The sequence below is a fragment of the Lepus europaeus genome, chromosome 13 (assembly GCF_033115175.1).
Source record: "Lepus europaeus isolate LE1 chromosome 13, mLepTim1.pri, whole genome shotgun sequence".
NCBI lineage: Eukaryota > Metazoa > Chordata > Mammalia > Lagomorpha > Leporidae > Lepus > Lepus europaeus.
In genome coordinates this window covers 68,983,021-69,005,698 of record NC_084839.1, presented here as the reverse complement: position 1 = coordinate 69,005,698, position 22,678 = coordinate 68,983,021, and the positions used below count along the sequence as shown (strand labels likewise).

The 22,678-nt window shown below is 39.0% G+C and overlaps 1 protein-coding gene across 6 annotated transcripts in view; it reads right to left on the bottom strand.

Annotated features, from left to right (window-relative positions):
- Window positions 1-22,678, bottom strand: part of ALMS1 (ALMS1 centrosome and basal body associated protein) — a 166,311-nt gene that overhangs the window by 106,593 nt on the left and 37,040 nt on the right. The gene's annotated exons all lie outside the window — the stretch shown is intronic.

The window sequence follows — 22,678 nt, the reverse complement described above, 5'->3', positions numbered from 1 at the left end:
CTGCCGCGGCGGCCATTGGAGGGTGAACCAATGGCAAAAAGGAAGACCTTTCTCTCTGTCTCTCTCTACTGTCCACTCTGCCTGTCAAAAATAAAAATAAAAATAAAAATAATAATAATAATAAATAAATAAAAATAAAAAAAAAACTCATGGAAAAATGAAACTAAAAGTTTATTCTGGGGTAAAATAATTTGAAATCCATGGATACAAATGGTCCTCAAAAGCTCTGGAAAATGTAAATTAGGGGCCAGCGCTCTGGCTCATTAGGCTAATCCTCCGCCTGCAGCGCCAGCACCCCGGGTTCTAGTCCTGGTTGCTCCTCTTCCAGTCCAGCGCTCTGCTGTGGCCCGGGAAGGCAGTGGAGGATGGCCAAAGTGCTTGGGCGTCTGCACCCACGTGGGAGACCAGGAGGAGGCACCTGGCTCCTGGCTTCGGATCGGCGTAGCTCTGGCCGTAGCAGCCATTTGGGGGGTGATCAACGGAAGGAAGACCTTTCTCTCTGTCTCTCTCTCTCTCACTATCTAACTCTATCTGTCCCAAAAAAAAAAAAAAAAAAAAGTGAATAAAAAAAAATGCATGGATTGCAACTTTGTTACACCAAAATAAACTTATCTTTTAATTCCATTTTTCCATGTGCTTTTTTAATAGCCTCATAACATATCAAAACTGTACAGTGGTGGGAATTATGTACTTCTTAGAAGATTAAGACTAACAACCAGTTTAGGATTTCCTGAAGAACTCTTACCTAGGGGAAACAAATATTTATTAACATAAAAGTCTTCATTAAGAGACAAAGACAGCACAGTATTATTTCCCAAAGTATAAACTGAAATCCTCTAAGACATGATGTAATTAAAAAATAAGTGGAGCCAGTGTCTTGGCACAGGTTAAGTCACGACCTGAGATGCCAGCATCACATATGGGTACCAGTTCCAATCCTGACTGCTCCAATTCTGATCCCGTGCCCTGTTAATGCGCCTGAGAAAGCAGAAGATGGTCCAAGTGTTTCAGTCCCTTGACACCCATGTGGTGGGAGAACAGGAAGAAGCTCCTAGCTCCAGGCTTTAGCCCACTCTAGCCCCAGCCATTGTGTCATTTGGAGAGTGTCCTAGCAGGTGGAAGATCTCTCTCTCTCTGTCTCTCTCTCCCTCTTTCAAATAAATAAATAAATCTTAAAAAAAAAAAAAAAAAAAAAAAGCTCAAGTTCTTTATTTCTAAGACAATGAGGTCCAATAGCAGACTTCCAGTTTCAGATGAGCATCAAAGGGCATCTTGCTGGTAGTCATTCTGAGTAATTATAAAGATATTAATACCAATATACACAAATAAATGAGTGTGGCCGGCACCGCAGCTCACTTGGCTAATCCTCCGCCTGCAATGCCGGCACCCTAGGTTCTAGTCCCGGTTGGGGTGCCAGATTCTGTCCCGGTGGCTCCTCTTCCAGTCCAGCCCTCTGCTGTGGCCCGGGAAGTCAGTGGAGGATGGCCCAAGTGCTTGGGCCCTGCACCCGCATGGGAGACCAGGAGGAAGCACCCGGCTCCTGGCTTCAGATTGGCGCAGTGCACCGGCCATAGCAGCCATCTGGGGAGTGAACCAACGGAAGGAATACCTTTCTCTCTGTCTGTCTCTCTCACTGTCTAACTCTGCCTGTCCAAAATAAATAAATAAATAAAATAAAATAAATGAGCACATTTATGGATCTTGAAGTCCTTAATTCCATCACCACCAGAAGTATGGCTATCTGAAAAGTACACAGCAAGTAGACTAAAATTCCTATAGTTTTAAAAAGGACATAGGTGACTTTTAAGTTGGTTTTTCTCTTCATTGCTGTTATTCTTTGTTTCTAATTATGAACTACCATAACAATCATTTTATAAGTTTAAAATTATTAAGAACTAGGTAATTATTATAATTTTCTTGTTCTTTGGTTAGTCCCTCAATAAACTGATAGAGGTTTATACCATCATTAACTTCAATCTAAATTCTCTCATAACTGGACTATAATACTTATATAAAATGGTTCAAAAAGAAATTCTGAATACATTTATTTGCTAAGTAAATGTAAATATTACCCCTCCAAAGTGCCTGCATGTATATACTTCATTAATGTTACCTTGCTGATAAATGTAACTCAATATAAATATAATTGCTAAGTTACAAAAGATAATAGGACACTGTTTCATAACATAAATGCTACACTCAAACTCATAATACACTTGTATATTTTATTCCTCTCAAATTTTTCTGGTGAAACCAATATGTTCTTTTTCAATGTGAAAATGGGGACTGGCAAGTTAAGTGGGTTGTGGAGTCTTCCACACTAATTGGGAGGGGTTTAGAAAAATCAAAATACTTTTCCTAATAGAATAATCCTAGGAAAGTAAGTTTCTTCATCATATCATCCTCATAAGGCTATTGAGAATATTAAATCAGATAAGGGACTTGGCAAACAGGAAATATGACCTTACAGAAGTTTCCTTTGGGACGGAAGGAAGACATCATTTCAGGTCCCTCATCTTTAAGAGATCCCTCTCAAAGTCCTGCCCCAGGCTCAGAGTTCTCACCTACTGTGAGCCACATTCAGCTTCTTCCCTGCCCTGTGCAACTTGCATCTTCAAGGGACAAGATACCCAAAAAACAATCTAAAGTAGTAAGATGAAACCAAAACTGGACTTTAATCAAAATCATGGCAGGAATAATAATGAATAATTAAATCAATTAAGTTTAGAGGCAGGGAACACAATTCTCAGTACCTACCAAACAACAAAAAGAAAGATATATGTTCCAGGTAATTCACAGAGATAGCCCTACATTAATCAGAAATCAACAAAATTGTGACAAGAAACTAACCCATGGGCCTTACACACAAGTGAAATACAGTAATTCAACCAGGTTGATTTTAATCTTCATTTGATCTGTGGGAGAACTGATTTCCCCTCCTCCAACACAAAGCCTATCCCTTTATTCTACCCCTCCACCTGTGGAGTCCAGAGATGTTAACTCATTTAATATTCAAAGATTCATTAAGTCATGCAATATTTATTGAGCAGGTTTCATGTCCAGAAGCATTACTAACAAAGCCCCAGTTCTATCTACAAAGAGCTTAAAATCTTGTAGGAGACAGAAACAAGTTTAAAAAAAAGAAAGCAATTACCATACTTCAAGTGCAGTTATTACAGGGACTGTTAAAAGGATACCATAAGAACACATGTAAGAAGTAATCATGGTGACTAGTGGAGACCAGGAAGGGAAAGATAAAAGCTGAAAATGAAAGGCTGACGAGCAGCAGTCAGGCAAAGATGAGGCATGAAGGGTGAGGAAAGCAAGTGTTCCAAGCATAGAGAAAAGCACCTGCAAAGTCAAGGAGACAAGAGGGCCTAGCATAATAAAGGAATGATATCATCAATATGATTAAAGAGGCAAGTGTAGGGCTAAAGATGTAAGCAGGAACCTTCTATGACATACTCTTAGGCATTTGGAATCTATCCTGAGGGTAACAATGGAAAGCAAGGGCTTCAAATGAGGAGGTGATATTACAAGTCTCCCTTGTAAAATGATTCTTCTGGCTAAATACAGAGGATAAGAGGAGGGCAGAAAAGATGACCAGCTTTTATTACTAATCCAAAAGAATATGGGAGTCTGATCAGAATCAACAGAATGAGATGACTGGACAGGGTAAGGGTAAAGAAAGATACAAATTCTAGCTTGACTAATAAAACACATACTCATTCACTAAAAAAATAAAAATATAAAAGGAAGAGTGGAAATACAGAAGAAAGAGTAGGTTTGAAGGGATAATAATTGATTCAATTTTTGAAGTTCTGAAGTTAATGTGCCTCTGAGAGTTCCAAATAAGGATGTAGTAGCACAGGTAATCAGATGAAGAATATCTAGAATATGACACATCCTGACAGAGCCCAACATTTACTAATCATAGAAAGTAACTAAAGCCTGGATGTAGACATTACACCACAAGATCCTTTCTTGAATAAAGTATTTCCAACCATGTTGCAACCTGCCACAGTAAACAAGTCAAAGACAGCCAGTACTCCACAACTGACTGATACTCTTAAGTCAGGAAAAAATCACCAAGATTCTCCCATGCTTTTATTAGGCATCAAGTTTTATGTTAGTCCTGAGAAATAAAATATAGTGCCCTCTCTGAGGAAAAATTTAGATAAACTGGTGATATACTATGTTCATGGAAAGGCTACAGAGGCATGTAAAATTTTAAAAAGGGAGAGAAAAACATGCAATGATAATCAAAATCCTCTTAGAGAAAGTACACCTTGATCTGGGACTTAAATTATATGTAGAATGTAGAGATATTGAGAAGAAAGGAAATGGCATTCCAGGGAAGGGGAGATGTATAAGTAAAATATCAAAGGTAGGAATGAACATTACTCTATAAGATAGGGAAGTAAATACAACATAATAGTTTTCCTAGGATGACCAAAATGTACATGAAATAAAATTAAGATTAGATAGATTTTAGAAGGTATTGGTATCACCCAAAGAGCTCAGATTTTGTAGAGGAGAAAGGAGGGTATTATGACCAATGTTCAATGAGACAAGGAGTTGAGCTTAGGGAAAATAAAAAGTAATGTAAAATAGTCATTAAATACAAAGTTCTGATTTTAGAGGCTGGCATTGTGGTATATAGTGGGTAAAGCAATCACCTGCAATGCCAGTATCCCCATAAGGGTGTCAGTTCAAGTCTTAGCTGCTCTGCTTCCAATCCACCTCCTTGAAAACATGCCTGGGAAAGTAGCAGAGGATGGCTCAAGCACTTGTGTACCTGCAACCATATGGGGGACCTAAAGGAAGCTCCTGGCTCTTGTATGGCCCAGCCCTGGTCATTGAAGCCATTTGGAGAATGAACCAGCAAATGCAAGATCTCTTTCTCTTTCTCTCTCTCTCCCCCTCTGTAACTCTGCCTTTCAAATACATAAAATAAATGTGTTTTCTTTTTTTTAAATAAGAGTTATGGGGCTGGCATTTTTGCATGTGGGTAAAGCCACCACCTGCATCCCATATTGGCACAAGTTCAAGTCCCATCTGCTCTACTTCCAATCCAGCTTTCTGATAATGGCCTAGGAAAGGCCAGGCTCCTGTGGGAGACCTGGAAGAAGTTTCTGGCTACTGGCTTCAGGCTAGCCCAGCCCTCATCATTGCAGCCATTTGAGGCACGCACCAGCAGATGGAAGATTTCTGTCTGTCTCTCTCTCTGTGCCTTTCAAATAAATTTTTAAAAATCATTTTTAAAAAGAGTTGATTTTAAATATTCTCATCTCAAAAAAAAGTGAGATAATATATTAGCTTGATTTAATTATTCCATAGCACATACATATCAGATCATAAATTCATATGACTTTTATTTGTGAATTTTAAAAACAGTCTTTAGAAGACTGTTAAAATCTGTAATAGTTAAGACAGAATACCAACTAAAGTATTCTTAGAGATATTAGCAGGGTGAATTTAAAAATATACAGCCCGGTGCCGGCGCCCTGGCGCAGTAGTATAATCCTCTGCCTGCGGCACCAGCATCCCATATGGGTGCCGGTTCTAGTCCCTGCTGCTCCACTTCCCGTCCAGCTCTCTCCTGTGGCCTGGGAAAGTAGTAGAAGAAGGCCCAGATCCTTGGGCCCCTGCACCCGCGTGGGAGACCAGGAAGAAGCACCTGGCTCCTGGCTTCAGATTGGCACAGCTCCGGCTCTTGCAGCCAATTGGGGAGTGAACCATCAGATGGAAGACCTTTCTCTCTGTCTCTCCCTCTCACTGTCTGTAACTCTAACTCTCAAATAAAATAAATAAAATCTTTAAAAAAAATACACAACACAATTGGACAATATCTATAAGAAATTCACTTCACATTTAATGTAGGAAGGTTCAAACTAAAAATATAGAAAAATACCTATTAAACAAACATTTTTCAAGCAGGAATATTATTAACCTAAGATAAAGTAGATTAAAGAAGCCAGAAAATTACTAGGGACAAAAAGGGATATTATATAACAGTAAAGGATTAGTCTACCAAGACACAGCAATCCTAAATGCATATGTAACAAAATCCAGTGTGATGTGATAAAGGCACTAAGAAATAAGAATGGAAACAAAGAGAAAGCATTAAATCTGAGTAAAAACTTCAAACAAAATATTTATCTCTTTTCTGTATTTTCTACTACACTCTATCTGCTATTGCATTCCACAATGCAGTATGTCCTTAGCATTGTGCTTTTCTCTACACTCATGCTCCCTTAGAAAGCCCAATTATTCTTACTGCATAATTTGATCATGGATTATTAAGGTCTCAACTAACTGTGAGGACAATTCAAATCAAATGATCCCTTGAGAAATCATTCAGTATTTCCACATTAAATCTACTTTCCTACTTGCTAACAATGTCATAAATTCTCAGTAATCCAGACCCAAGCTTGGCATTCTATTTCTAATTTGTCTGCTACTCTAAACTTTTCAAATTCTATTTAGTTAGTTATTTTAGTTAGTTATCTATTTAGTTAATTTATCCCACTTACAAATTGCCTTGACTCATATTTTGGACCCAATTTGAATCACAGTTCAGTCTAATTTTCTACCCAAAATGTCAAATGATCCAGCAGTTTCCCAGTAAAAAATAAGAAACTCACATGAAGGGCCCATTTCAAGCTAATATTTATTGAACACTGACATAAACATTACTTTATCTGCCTCCGCTTTACCTGCAGGTTAGGGCGGTATGATGGTTATGGAGATGGCTGAACACATGACACCTGACACTGGACAAACGACCCTGAGAGTAGTTAGTTAGTCACATTTACTCATGGCCTAGGACAGAACGATAGGCCATGTGGGGTCACACAGAAGTTGCAGAATGAACAGAGGTAACTTTGGGAGACAGGTCAGTAGTAGCCAGCAGACAGGATGACTCATGGTTCCTATAGGAGGATGTATTGGCTTGTTTGAGTAGTTTCGTGGGCTTGCAGGGGAATGAAACACATAAGGCTGTGTGCCAAGTTCAGAACAGCTTATCTCACTGGTAGATGAACTAACTGAGCTTTTCCCACTGGGTGCAGGATATAACTGATGAGTGCAGGAAAAAATTACTGTTAGATCTTTTGATACCACCCCATTTCAAATGTCAAGGCAGCACATAATAATGAATCTTAATTTCTGGTCCTCTGTCACAAAAATACCCCTCAAGATCTCAGTCTTACTGGTAGGAATGAGATGAAACCAAGTAATTAAAATGGTGCAATTAAGCACATCAGTGGAAATTATTCATAAAAATAACAAGGCAGAAGAGAAAGGATGTCAGGGGAGAAAGGCTGCAAAGGAAGAGCACAAGAAGGAAACTATCTCTACCCAGAGCCCACCTGCAGAGTGGAAGACTTGCCCCAAGTATGGCAAGGTGAGAATACTAGGATCCCAGTGTCTGTAATTACATCAGCTTGCTTATAGGGCAGAGGTCCACTCCAAGAAAACCAGACTACCATCCTAATCTAGCACCAAAGCCACAGAGAAGGTTGTGTTATTTCAAAAGAAGTGGATTGCTCTATCTGTCCCAGACCCAGAGCAGTGCCACAAAGGTTCTGTCCAGGAGACACAAGCTATAAGAACAGAGAGCTCCACGCATCTCCATAGGCACACTGACTATATTTGAAACATAGCACGAAGAAGCTCAAGCCTAAGGACAATGGCAAAAATAAAGGAAATCTTGTTGGTAAGCAATTAAAAGGAAGCTGGTAGCTACATGACAACAAGCAAGACCGTAAATAAGCTAGAGGTTTAAAAGGGAGAAGTAGGGACTGGCACTGTGGCAAAGTGGGGTTAAGCTGCCACCTGCAGTGCTAAGCATCCCATAAAGGTGCTAGTTTGAGTCCTAGCTGCTCCACTTCCAACCCAGGTTCCTGCTAATGTGCCTGGGATAGCAGCAGAGGATGGCCCAGGTGCTTAGGCCCCCTGCACCCACATGGGAACCTGGAAGAAATTCTTGACTCCAGGCTTCAGCCCAGCCTAGGCCCCAGCCATTGTGGCCATTTGGGAAGTGAATCAGCATATGGAAGACCTCCGTCTCTCGGTCTCTCCCTCTCTGTGTAACTATGCCTTGCAAATAAATAAAAATAAATCTTTCATAAAATAAGAGGAAGAAGCAGTGAAACAGAAAACTAAGAAAAGCCTTCCTGAAGTCAGAAGACTGAAGACCTTTCTAAAAGATTACCTAACAAAAAGGCCTGGTGTTAACTAGATCAGATTGTGGAGCAATTTACACTCCAAACTAGTTTGCTACTTGTTATTTGTGGCTAACAGGTGATACCATTAGGGGATGACAAGACAAACTTAATAGGAAGATCAAAGAAAGAGATAGTAAAAAAGAACAGAGCTGAAACCACTATCAGACTGCTGGGCAAAGAACAATTCAAGGAAACTAAACACATGCCAAAGCCTGTGCTTCTGATGGCAAAATCAGAAGGTGCACACTGTGAAGCAGACTTCACTGAACTAATCCCAGACAGACAGTAACTTAAAAGGGAAAACATCAGGAGAGGATCAGTACACAGAGTTGCAACAAGAGATCTAAATTATACAGTTAGTAACAAAACATTGAGACAAGCCAAAAAAAAAACCAAAAAGTGTGACTCATTCATACAGGAAAAAAGTAAGCAACAGTAACTGCCTCTGAGAGGATCCACATGTTGGATTTAGTGAATAAAATCTTAAAATGTTATGTAATATATGTATATTCAAAGAGAAGAAAACCACGCTTAAGGAGTTAAAGGTGATATGTCAATATCCCCAAAAGAGAGAAAGACATAGAACTTGAAAAATAAAAATGGAAATCGGGGATTGAAATGTATAAAAACTGAAATATAAAATTCATTAGAGGCTCAAAAGTAGACATAGGTAAACAGAAAAAGGAATCAGAAAACATGAAGATAAATCAATAGAAATTATGTAAGCTGATGAAATAAAAAATAAAAAAAAATTATACAAGCTGAAGAACAGAAAAAAAGAATGAAGAAAAATGAACAAAGGCTCAGTGACCTATGATTTGAGGGTTAATGCACTGATAAATGTGTACTGCAGGTCAGAAAATAACAACTGAATCAGAAAAGACTAAAGAGCAGAAAAAACACTCAACTAACAGGAGGAAGAAAATGAGGAGGAGGATAGAATAGAGTCCTACAGGAATAAAGTTTCTGGATCATACTAGAATTAAATAAATATATAAATTGGAAAAATATTCTAAAAGTTAAGATAAATATTATAAGCCCTATATCAATCATTCATACAACCTAAAAGACACTAGCTAGGAAATCACAAAGAAATTAAAGTTTCACACTAAAATATATTTACATAGTGAAATAGAAATCAGTAAAGGAAAAGCCATGAGACCAATAGAAAACAGCCAATCAGGAAAATGTCAATCCAACCATACCACTGATGACACTGAGTGTGAACAGAGTAAGCAAGCACAACAAAAACTGAAGCTTGTCAGACTGCATTAAAAATTAAAAACTTAACATGTATGTGCTGTTTATAGGAGATACATTTTAGGCTGAAAGATACAAGTAGGTTAAAAGTGACAGGATGAAAAAAGATAAACCATACAAACAGCAACTATGACAGCTGGAGTGTACATTAACTTAAAACACTTTAAAATAAACAAAAAATGCTACTAGAAAGAAGAATTAGAATAACAATACAAAGGTCAATTTATCTGGAATATATAATAATTATAAATATATACGGCCCTCATACCATCATTCCAAAAACATAAAGCAAATCTGAGAGAAGGGAGAAAAATAATCATAAAGATTTCAATACTCTACTTTTGCAAATGGAGACAACAACCAGGCAGAGCAACAAGGATACAGAAGACTGGAACACATAAACCCAAGAGAACAAAGAGACATCTATAGAACACACTACTTAACAACAGCAGAATACAGTCTTCTCAAGCATAAAGTACATTCTACAGTATAAACTATATGCTAGCACATAAAACAGTCTTAATAAAACTTAAAAGAACTGAAATCACACAAAGTATATTTTCCAACAAAAACTGACTCTAGTAATAAACGAACAGCATTAGGAAATTCATTAATATATGGAAATCACACAACACATCCCTAAATAACCAGAGTCAATGAAGAAAAATCACAATAGAAACTAGAAAATAATTTTAGACAAATTAAAACAAAAACATGGAAAACTAAAACACAGGGCAGGCAGCTAAAGGAGTGCTTAAAATTGATAAATTTCTACTAAATATATGTATAACAAAAAAAGAGAAAGGTCTTAAATCAATAGCCCAAATATCCATCAGAAGAAAAGGACCAGGCACAAACAAAGCCCAAAGCAAATGGAAGTAAGAAAATAATAAAGACTAAAATGGAAATAAATAGAAATTAGAAAAGCAGCAAAAAATAGAAATTGTCTCAGGGGAAACCAAAACACAAGGACACCACAGGAAATTTTACTGTCTGAAAATAGAGCTATAGCAAATAGTAAACAGTCTAATGCCTAGACAGCTAAAATCCCAAGCTAAAGGCCTATTTATCCTAGTTCCTTTTACCTACTACAACCAGTGTTCAACAAAAAATTATAAGGCATGTTAAAAGTTATAAAATAGTCTAAATATAACCAGGCCAAATTAATTTTTCTTTTCCACTTCATATCTGATGATTAGGGCCAGCGTCATGGAATAGCAGGTAAAGCCACTGCTTCCTAAACTAGCATCCCATATGCGCACAGGTTCACATACTGGCTACTCCACTTTGGATCCAGCTCCCTGCTAAAGGCCTGGGAAAGCAGTGGAAGATGGCCTCCCAACATACTATAGGCTCTGGGGCTCAAGCTGCCTAGGTGGAGCACCTACAGACAGCTGGCTTGGGGAACATCTGCCTCTCTGTGGATCAGACAGGCTGGTGAAGCAGAGCAGAACTTCTGCACCCAGCAACTGTGGGAGCCTTGTGTGTTGAGGCTGTGGGGACCCAGTGGGTGCATGGGAGAACACAGGGTACAGCTGGGTCTCTGGGCAATCACTGTGTGCAGCTCCACACACTCAGAGCTCCCTGGTTGCCTGGGGCGGGTCACTGAAACAGGAACTGTGCTCAGAATGAGGATGGCACAGGTCACTTGGTGCAGTTCATAAAGTGGCATGAATGTTACACTCATTGAAGGCTAAAATCTGGACACTGCTCACCTTAGAGGAGAGAAGGTGAAGGTGTGATCACACCAATAAAAGTGACCATTCTCTTCCTCCTGTTAACAAGAAGAGATCTAGTTTGCCCTACCTAGGTGTTGACCTGGATACTTGCCTCGCCCGGGAGCGTTCACCAGAGGCCCCTGGCCACACCCAGCACATACCTCTTAGTATTCACTCAAAGTACAGACATTCCACTAAGCCACAGATGCATAGTTCAAAGATAAAACACATCAGAAGAAAAAAACAAGTATGTCTACAAATGCCTAAAAATAAATGCAAAAATTCAAGAAACAAGAATAAGGAAGACATCATGACTCACCATTTCAATATTAGAATGTGAAAATGAAGAGATTGATGAAATGATGGAAATGGAATTCAAAAGATTAATCATAAGATTACTCAAAAGCAATCAGAAGCAAATCCACAAAGAAATCCATACATGACATGAATGAAAATTTTTCCCTTGAAATTGAGATTTTAAAGAGAAATCAAAATGAAATATTGGAAATGAAAAATGCAATAGATCAAATAAAAAATGTGGTGGAAAGCCTTAAAAAGACTTGGTGAGGCAGAAAAAACAATATCTGAGAAAAGAAATATTTGGAAATTTTTCAGTCAGACCAAAAAAAGAAGAAATTAGAAAAATTAAAAAATGTTGGAGATTTATGGGATACTATCAAACGACTCAACACACAGGCCGTAGAAGTTCCTGAAGATCTGGAAAGAGAATGGACTAGATGGTCTGTTTACTGAAGTAATTACAAAAAAACTTCCCCAATTTGGTGAAAGAAAAGGACATCCAAATGCAGGAAACACATAGAACTCCTAATAGACATGTCCAGAAAAGAACTTTACCACGATACATTGTAGTCAAACTCTCCTCAGCAAAACATAAAGATTCTAGGGCTGGCGCTGTGGTGCAGTGGGTTAACGCCCTGGCCTGAAGCAACAGCATCCCATGTGGGTGCTAGTTCTAGTCCCAGCTGCTCCACTTCCGATCCAGCTCTCTACTGTGGCCTGGGAAAGCAGTAGAAGATGGCCCAAGTCCTTGGGCCGCTGCACCCATGTGGGAGACCCAGAGGAAGCTCCTGGCTTCGGATCGGTGCAGCTCCCACCGTTGCAGCCAGTTGGGGAGTGAACCATCATAGGGAAGACCTCTTTCTCTCTCTCTCTCTGCCTCTCCTTTCTCTGTGTAACTGTGACTTTCAAATAATAAATAAATCTTTAAAAATTCTAAAATGTGCAAAGAGAGAAACATTCAAAGGATCTCCAATTAGATTCACAGCTGACTTCTCATCAGAAACTCTTCAGGCTACGAGAGAATGGAGAGGCCTAGTCCAAGTTTTAAGAGAAAAAAAACTGTCAACCCAGAATACTGTTACCCACAAAGTTTTCATTTATGAATGACGGTATTTATTTCATAACAAACATAAATTGAAAAAATTTGTCACCACTCATCCAGGTTTACAAAGGATGCTTAAGGATGTGCTACACACAGAAATACAGAAAGATAGCCATCATTATGAAAGAATGTGAAGGCAGAAAATCTCCCAGTAAAAGTACAAAAGAAATCTAAAGCAAACAACGGGAATATTAACAGAAAATGGCAGGGCCATGTTGTTACTTATCAATAGTCACCTTGAATGTAAATGGCCTCAACTTTCCAATTAAAAGACACAGACTGGCCAAATGGATAAAAACAAGACCTATTTGCTGCCTACAAGAAACACATCTCACCAACAAAGATAGAGACTGAAAGTGAAAGGATGGAAAGAGATATTCCATGCTAGTACAAATCAAAAAAGGGCAGGTGTTGCCATTCTAATATCAGACAAAATAGACTTTAACACAAAAACTGTTAAGAGAGATGAAGAAGGGCATTATGTAATGATTAAGGGATTAATTCTCTGACCACAGTTGAATGAAGCTGGAAATCAACAACAACAAAAAAATCTCTAGATCATATGCAAACACGTAGAGACTGAACAGCACACTCCTGAATTAACAGTGGGTCATAGAAGAAATCAAAGAGAAATCAAAAAAATTCTGGTAACAAAGGAGGACAATACATCATATCAAAAAATTTATGGGATACAGCAAAAGAAATGTTAAGAAGGGAATTTATAGCAGTTGGTGCCTACATGAAAAAAATGGAACGGTATCAAATAAATGAGCAATCAATGCACCTCAAGGACCTAGAAAAACAACAAACCAAACCCAAAATTAGCAGGAGGAAAGAAATAATTAAAATTAGAGAAAAAATAAATAAAATGGAAACAAAAAAAAATAACCCACAAAAGATCAGTGAAATGAGAGCTGGTTTTTTGTAAAAATAAACAAAATTGATACACCATTGACCCTACTAACCAAAGAAAGAGAAAACCTAAATCAATAGAATCAGAAATGAAAAAGGAGATATAACAACAGATACCACAGAAATAAAAAGAAACATCAGAAAGTACTATAAAGAGCTGTAGTACTTGGGAAACCTAGAAGAAATGGATAGATTTCTGCACACATACAATCTAACAAAACTGAGTCATGAAAACACAGAAAACCTAAACAGACCAATAACCAAGATGGGGACTGAATCAGTAATAAAGACCCTCCCAACAAAGAAAAGCCCAAGACCAGATGGCTTTACCAGATGGCTGAATTCTATCAGACATTAAAAGAACTGATTCCAATTCTTCTCAAGCTATTCAAAACAACTGAAAGGGAAGGTATCTTCCCAAACTCCTTCTATTAAGCCTGTATCACCTTAATTCCTGAACCAACCAATATCCCTGATGAACACAGATGTAAAAATCCTCAACAAAATATTAGCTAATCGAATCCAACAACACAACAACACATCAGATCATTCAGCTGGACCAAGTGGGATTTATCCCTGGTATGTAGAGATAGTTCAATACTCACAAATCAATCAATGTGATACATTACATTAACAAAATGAAGAACAAAAACCATATGAGTATCTCAATAGATGTAGAGAAAGTATCTGATAAAATACAACATCCTTTCATGATGAAACTTTAAGCAAATTGTGCATGGCAGGAACATTCCTCAAGACAATCAAGGCAATTTTTGAAAACCCCATGACTAGAGAGCTACCAGACATTTAAAGAACTAACTCCAAGACTTCTCAAGCTATACAAAATAATTGAAAGGGAGGGAATCCTCCCAAACTCCTTCTGTGAAGCCAGCATCATCTTAATTCCTAAACCCAAAAAAGACCCAAAGTAGAAACAAAGACCAATTTCCCTGATGAACATAGATGTAAAATGCTCAACAAAACACTAGCCGATTGAATCCAACAATATATCAGAAAGATCATTCACCCAGACCAACTGAGATTTATCCCTGGAATGTAGGAATGGTTCAACATTCATAAATTAATCAATGTGATACATCACATTAACAAACAGAAGAAGAAAAACCATATCATTACTTCAATAGATGCAGAGAAAGCATTTGATAAAATACAACATCCTTTCTTGACAAAACCCTTAAGCAAACTGGGTATAGAAGGAACATTCCTCAACACAATCAAGACAATATATAACAAAACCATAGCCAGCATCCTACTGAATGGGGGAAAGTAGGAAGCATTCCCACTAAGATCCAGAACCAGACAAGGACGCCCATTCTCATCACTGCTATTCAACATAGTCCTGGAAGTTTTAGCCAGAGTCATTAGGCAAGAAAAAGAAATCAAAGGGTTATAAATTAGAAAGGAAGAAGTCAAACTATCCCTATTTGCAGATTACACGATTCTATATAAAGGAGATCCAAAAGACTCTACTAAGAGACTATTGGAACTCATAAAGGAGTTTGGTAAAGTGGCAGGATATAAAATTAACACACAAAAATCAACAACCTTTGCAAGCACAGACAATGTCATGGCTGAGAAAGAACTTTTAGGATCGATCTCATTCACAATAGCGGAGGATGGCCCAGGTGCTTGGGTCCTGCACCCCATGGGAGACCAGGAGAAGCACCTGGCTCCTGCCATCGGAACAGCGCGGTGCGCCGGCCGCAGCGCGCTACCGCGGCGGCCATTGGAGGGTGAACCAACGGCAAAAGGAAGACCTTTCTCTCTGTCTCTCTCTCTCACTGTCCACTCTGCCTGTCAAAAAAAAAAAATAGTAAAAAAAAAAAAACCTTGGAATAAATTTAACCAGGGATTTCAAAGATCTCTATGATGAAAAGTACAAAACATTAAAAAAAGAATAGAAGAATAAACAAAAAAATGGAAAAAACACTTCCATGTTCATGGATTAGAAGAATCAATATAATCAAAATGTCCATATTGGGCCCAGCACTGTGGTGTAGCGGTTAAAGCCGGTGCCTGCAGTGCCGGCACCCCAAATGGGTGCTTGTTCGAATCCCAGCTGCTCCACTTCTGAACCAGCTCTCTGCTATGGCCTGGGAAAGCAGGAGAAGTTGGACCAAGTCCTTGGGACCCTGAGCCCATGTGGGAGACCTGGAAGAAGCTCCTGGTTTCGGATTGGCTCAGCTCCAGCCGTTGCGGCCAACTGGGGAGTTAACCAGTGGATGCAAGACCTCTCTCTCTGCCTCTCCTCTCCTGTGTAATTTTGACTTTCAAATAAACAAACAAATAAATAATACAACATTAAAAAAATAAAAAACAAAATGTCCATATTTCCAAAGCAATTTACAGATTCAATGCAATATCAATCAAAATACCAAAGACATTCTTTTGAGATCTACAAAAAATAATGCTGAAATTCATTTAGAAACACTGGAGACCTCAAATAGCCTAAGAAATCTTTTTTTTTTTTTTTTTTTTTTTTTTTTGGACAGGCAGAGTTAGCCAGTGAGAGAGAGAGACAGAGAGAAAGGTCTTCCTTCCATTGGTTCACTCCCCAAATGGTTGCTATGGCTGGCGCACTGCGCCGATTCAAAGCCAGGAGCCAGGTGCTTCTTCCTGGTCTCCCACGCGGGTGCAGGGCCCAAGCACTTGGGCCATCCTCCACTGGCTTCCCAGGACACAGTAGAGAGCTGGACTGGAAGAGGAGCAACTGGGAAAGAACCGGCGCCCCAACAGGGACTAGAACCCAGGGTGCCGGTGCCGCAGGTGGAGGATTAGCCTAGTGAGCCATGGCGCCAGCCTAGAAATCTTACACAACAAAAACAAAATGGGAGGCATCACAATACCAGATTTTAAGACATACTACAAGGCAGTTAAAATCAAAACAGCCTGGTACTGGTACAAAACAGATAAACCAATGGAATAGAATAGAAATGCCAGAAATCAATCCAAGCATCTACAACCAACTTACATTTGAACAAGGAGCTAAAACCAATCCCTGGAGCAAGGACAGTCTCTTCAACAAATGGTGCTGGGAAAACTGGATTTCCACATGCAAAAGTATGAAGCAGGACCTCTACCTTACACCTTATACAAAAATGCATTCAAAATGGATTAAAGACCAAAATCTACAACCTGATACCATCAAATCATTAGAGAGCACTGGGGAAACCCTGCAAGACATTGGCACAGGCAAAGAGTTCCCAAAAAAGATCCCAGAGGCATAGGCAATAAAAGCCAAAATTAACAAATGGGATTATATCAAATTGAGAAGCTTCTGTATGGCAGAAGAAACAGTAAAAGTGAAGAGGCAACTGAGAGAATGAGATGAATTATTTGCAAACTATGCAACTGATAAAGGATTAATAACCAGAATATATAAAGATGTCAAGGAATTCCACAATAAAATAACCCAGTTAAGAAATGGGCTGGTGAGGATGCAGAGAAGGAACCCTAACCCACCATTTCTGGGAATGTAAACTGGTAAAACCAATATGGAAGACAGTTTGGAGATACCTCAGAAATCTGAATATAGTCCTACCATACCACCTAGCCATCCCACTCCTGAGAATTTACCCAAGGGAAATGAAATTGACAAATAAAAGAGTTATCTGCACCCTCATGTACATTGCAGCTCATTTTACAATAACTAAGACATAGAGTCAACCTAAATGCCTGTCAACTGGAGACTAGACAAAGAAATTATGGGATATGTACTCTAAAGAATACTACACAGTGGTAAAAAAAAAAAAAAATGAAATCCAGTCATTTGGAACAAAATTGATGAATCTGGAAAACATCAAACTTAGTGAAATAAGCCAGTTCCAAAGGGACAAATACCATATGTTCTCCCTGATCTGTGATGACTAACAGAGCACCTAAAAGGAAACCTGTAGAAGTGAAATTGACACTATGGGAAGCAATGACTCAAATAGCCCTTGTCTTGACTGTCAAGGAATAGTTTATTATTTCATTTTTTATTACTTTTTTCTACTTAATACTATTGGTTGAACTCTTTACTTAACATAGAATTAGTATATATGTATATAAAGTCAATTGAAAATAGATGCCAGTAAAAAATAAGAGTGAGAATAAGGGACAGGGGAGCTGTATAGTTCTGCATACATTCCTACAGACTTACTTCTAAGGGTATAGCTAAAAACTTGCCATAGGACTCCAAATCCCATTAAGCTGGGTGGTAATCATGCCATCTTAAGTGTTAAAGTGATCATATTAAGTGTTACATTGATCATATAGATAGGATTAAGTGTTAAGGGGTATCATATAAATAAGATCAAGTGTCTGGTATAGACACTTGATAGAATTAAAAAGGAGACAATGTTCCAACATGGGAAGCAGACTCATAGAATGACAATCACTCTAATAGCACCTTGACCTCAGAATCAGCCCTTAAGGCATTCTGGTCTGGCTGAAAAGTCCATGAGAGCATTTCAGGCATGGAAAGCCAAAACACTGTGGCAAAACAAAAATGTTTGGGCCTCTGCACCCATGTGGGAGACCCAGAAGAAGCTCCTGGCTCCTGGCTTTGGATCAGTGCAGCTCCAGTTGTAACGCCAGTCAGGGAGTGTACCAGTGGATGGAAGATCAATCGATTGATCGATCGATCTCTCTCTCTCTCTCTAACTCTCTAACTCTTTCAAATAAATAAATAAATCTTTAAAAATTAAAAGTGGGAATGGGAGAGGGAAGAGGAAGAATGGTTTGAGTACAGGCAGGAGGGAGGGAACTATCACTATGTTCCTAAAGCTGCATACATGAAATACATACAACTTGCACAACTTAAATACAATTTAAAAATAAACAAAAAAAAATCCAGACTATCCTCAATAATCAGTAAAGTTCTCGAGACTTCAATGTCAGCTCTCATCCTCATCTACTGGTAGATTAAACTTCCACTTTCCTTTATCCCCAAACTCTATCCTATTTATTCTGATTCAGTATTGTTGACAAGGAACAGACTTTCAGTTATATGACGACATAAAACAAACAGAAGCAGACTCAGTTATGGTAGTGATTTTGAAATTATTAGATAACTATGGTTAATATGTCTATGGCTTTAACGGTAGAACTGAACAACATAAAAGAACAGATGGGTAATGCAGGCAGAGAGAAACTCTAAGATAAAGAATCAAAAAGAAATTATATAAACCAAAAATAATGTACCAGAATAAAGGATGACTTTGATGGGCTGATCAGTAGACTGGACATAAACAAGGAATGAATCAGTGAGCTTTAAGATAGGTCAGTACAAACTCTCCAATCTGAAATGCTAACAGAAAAAAAAATCGGGGGCTGGCGCTGTGGTGCAGCAGGTTAATGCCCTGGCCTGAAGCGCCAGCATCCCATACGGGCACTAGTTCTAGTCCCAGCTGATCTACTTCCCATCAAGCTCTCTGCTATGGCCTGGGAAAGCAGTAGAAGATGGCCCTAGCCCTTGGGCCCCTGCACCCACGTGGAAGACCTGGAAAAAACTCTGGCTCCTGGCTTCAGATTGGCGCAGCTCCGGCTGTTGCGGCCATCTGGGGAGTGAACCAGCGGATGGAAGACTCTCTCTCTCTCTCTCTGCCTCTCCTCTCTGTAACTCTGACTTCCAAATAAATAAATAAATCTTAAAAAAAAAAAAAATGAAAAAATGAGGTACTAGAAAAGAGTATCTGAACTTCAGGACAATATCAAAAGATGTAATTTGGGGGCAATGGGTAAATTACAACCTGAAAAGGCTTTACCAAGCCATGCTATAATTCATAAAAGGAGAGCCACAAAGACATTTTTAGACAGATAAATGTTTGCAATGGTAAATTTAGGTATCAATTTGGATTAAGGGATCTCCAAACAGGTGGTAAAACATTATTTCCAGGTTTGTAGGTAAGGGTATTCATGGAAGAAATTGATATTAACACCAGAGGAAGATCTGCCCTCACCCAATGTGTATTCATCCAATCAGTTGAAATCTGGATAGAAGAAAAAGTCATAGAAAAGACACATTTATTTGCTCTAGCTCTCTCTCCTGTACCTGGGACATCCTTCTTCTCCTGCCAATAGATATCAGAACTCCAGGTTGTCCAGCCTTTGGACTCAACACTTGCAACAGCAGGTGGCTAGGTTCTAAGTCTTTGGTCTTAGACTGAGAGTTATACTACTGTCTTCCCTGGTTCTGAAGCCTTCAGACCAGGGCTCAGTAATGGCAACTGGCTTCCTTGGTTCTCTAGCTGACACATGGTCTATCAGGAGATTTCTTTACCTCCACAAACACATAAGCCAACATTAATAAATCCCCTTTCATCTATCCATCCATCCATCCATCCATCCATACCTATCTAATCCCTTGGTTCTTTCTCTCTGGAGGACCCTGACTTATCTAAATCAACAAAATTCTTCTGATAAAATTAGGATAATTAAGACAATCATTTCAATTCTGATCATCCCTCAAATATCTGGTCAGATGAAAAGCAAATACCATCAGCCTCTTCCTGTCCCATCATTCCAGCACTGCTTTATATTTTCTCAACTTGTCTCCTCCCACTATTTATTTACTTTTTTAATTTATTTGAAAGACAGAGTTACAGAAAGAGGCAGACAGAGAGAGTGGTCTCCACTGGTTCACTCCCCAGATGGCCTCAACAGCTGGAGCTGTGCTGATCTGCCAGGAGCTAGGAGCTTCTTCCGGGTCTCCCATGTGGGTCCAGGAGTCCAAAGACTTGGGCCATGTTTTACTGCTTTCCCAGGCCATAGCAGAGAGCTGCATCAGAAGTGGAGCAGCCAGGACTAGAACTGGCGCCCAAATGGGATGCCAGCACCTCAGGCCAAGGCTTTAACCTGCTGCGCCACAGCACCGGCCCCCTCCTCCCACTATTTATTCCATCCCATCTCAACTTTTCCTCTGTACTTTTTGAAACCACACTGCTATTTAATAAACAACTTTTATCAAATTTGTCACTTTAAAAATCCATTTTTTTTAATCTTTAAAAAAAAAACAAACCTGGGGCCGGTGCTGTAACTTTGTAGGCTAAGCCTCTGCCTTCTGTGCCAGCATCCCATATGGGTGCCATTTCGTGTCCAGCTGCTTCTTTTCTGATCCAGCTTCCTGCTATGACATGGGAAAGTAGTGGAAATGGCCCAGGTGCTTGGGCCCCTGCATCCACGTGGGAGATCCAGAATAAGCTCCTGGCTTCGGATCAGCCCAGCTCCTGCCGTCGTGGCCATTTGGGGAGTGAACCAGTAGATGAAAGGCCTTTCTGTCTCTCACTCTCTGTGTCTGTAACTCTACCTCTCAAATAAAGAAATTAAATTTTTAAAAAATTTTTAAAAATTAAAAAATCTTAGTTTTTTCACTTACAATACTACTGCCTGTGCAACCTTCCACCACATACAATGACATTAGAAATGAAGAGATGGAAGTTGAAAATTTTTTTTATTTTTATAGAATTAGAGAGAGAGACAGAGAAAGGTCTTCCTTCCATTGGTTCACTCCCCAAATGGCCACAACGGCCAGCACTGCGCCGATCTGAAGCCAGGAGCCAGGTGCTTCTTCCTGGTTTCCCATGCGGGTGCAGGCGCCAAAGCACTTGGGCCATCCTCCACTGCCTTCCCGGGCCACAGCAAAAAATGCCAGCATAGATGAGGGCGCAATACAGTCTGGGCTCTTTTTACAGAGGAATGCATTGATGGGGTGACCCAGTTTCTTTCCAAAATTGGTTCAGTGCCTAAAAGGATCTTGGGGTGCTCCAGCAGTAAATTCCTAACATGTCTGTGATGTGAGAAGGGACTTGTGTATCCTAACCCCACCAAGCAAAATGCCTTTTTGTCCAGGGTTGATCTCAAAAGACCAAATGGTAGATGCTTTATGCCTAGTTCCCTTTATAAGGCCATATTATATTTCTGTGTTTTACACTATCTGTGTCACATGCCTGCTGCACTCAAACATCTCAATGAACTAGCTATTGTTTTCTCTTTGTTTTGGCCCTTCAAAATACATCTCCAACTCTGCTGTGCCTCTCATAACAATCTTCTTCTAGTCGTCCACAGTCCCCTCACACCAATGATTTTTATTCAGCTTCTATTATTGAATCCCTTGGCCATCTCATGGACCTAATATTCCTTTAACTTGATCTTCACTTCAATCTACTAACTCAATCTGAACAAAATCACTCACTTTTCTAGCTCCCTATAGTTTACTCCCACTCATCAAATCAACTTCATAAATAAATCTCTGGGCTTTCAATTTCCTCCCAGATTAACAACCCTAATGGCTTCTCTTCCCCTACATAGGCTGAAACCAATAGTTGATCAACTCCTCTCTCATTGATTCCCTTCCATTGTTATCCTTCTACCAAATGCACTCAATGAAACCCTCAATCTTTCAATCACTATAATTCACCTTCTTCATTCATGAGAGGAAAGAAAAAAAAAAAATCAGAAAATCTACACAGGCCAATGTTATAAAATCATTACCTCCAACCTCAGCTTACTTCTTAGAATTAGCTGACAAATCTTTAACTTGTCCTTGGACAGTTCCATCTCACATTCACTTCAACATAAATTCTAAGTCTTCATTCACTAAGCCACTCTCCTTAAGCTCCCTAATTTACCTCACTTTCCTCAGCATATAATCCTGCTCAAAAATTGATCTTTACAAAATTGTCTGCATCCATTTTTGTGTACTTGAGCTCAATCAATTCCTTTTTTCTTTTATGTTACATAAAGAATAAGAAACAAACTAACTCTACTACTAGACTCCTCTATGTAATTCAGTTCTAAACACTGTCAAGGAGAAAGCAACAAAAAAATCAAATGGTTCAGCTAATAAAAGATTTGGTGACTTGCTAGAGTCTAAATGTATGTGTTCCTCAGAAATTTATATGTTGAAATCCTAATCTCCAAGATGATGACATTTGGAGGCTGGACCTTTGGAAAGCAACTAGATCATGAAGGTTGTCAGTGTCGATTATAAAAAAGACCTCAGAGAGATCAGAAACAGGCCTTTACTACACTGAATCTGCCTGTACCTAGATCTTGGACTTTCTAGCCTCTAAAATTGTGAAAAATTGATTTGTGTTCTTTATATGACAAATTTGAGGTATTGAGGTGCTTTTTTTTAATAGTAGTTCAAATGG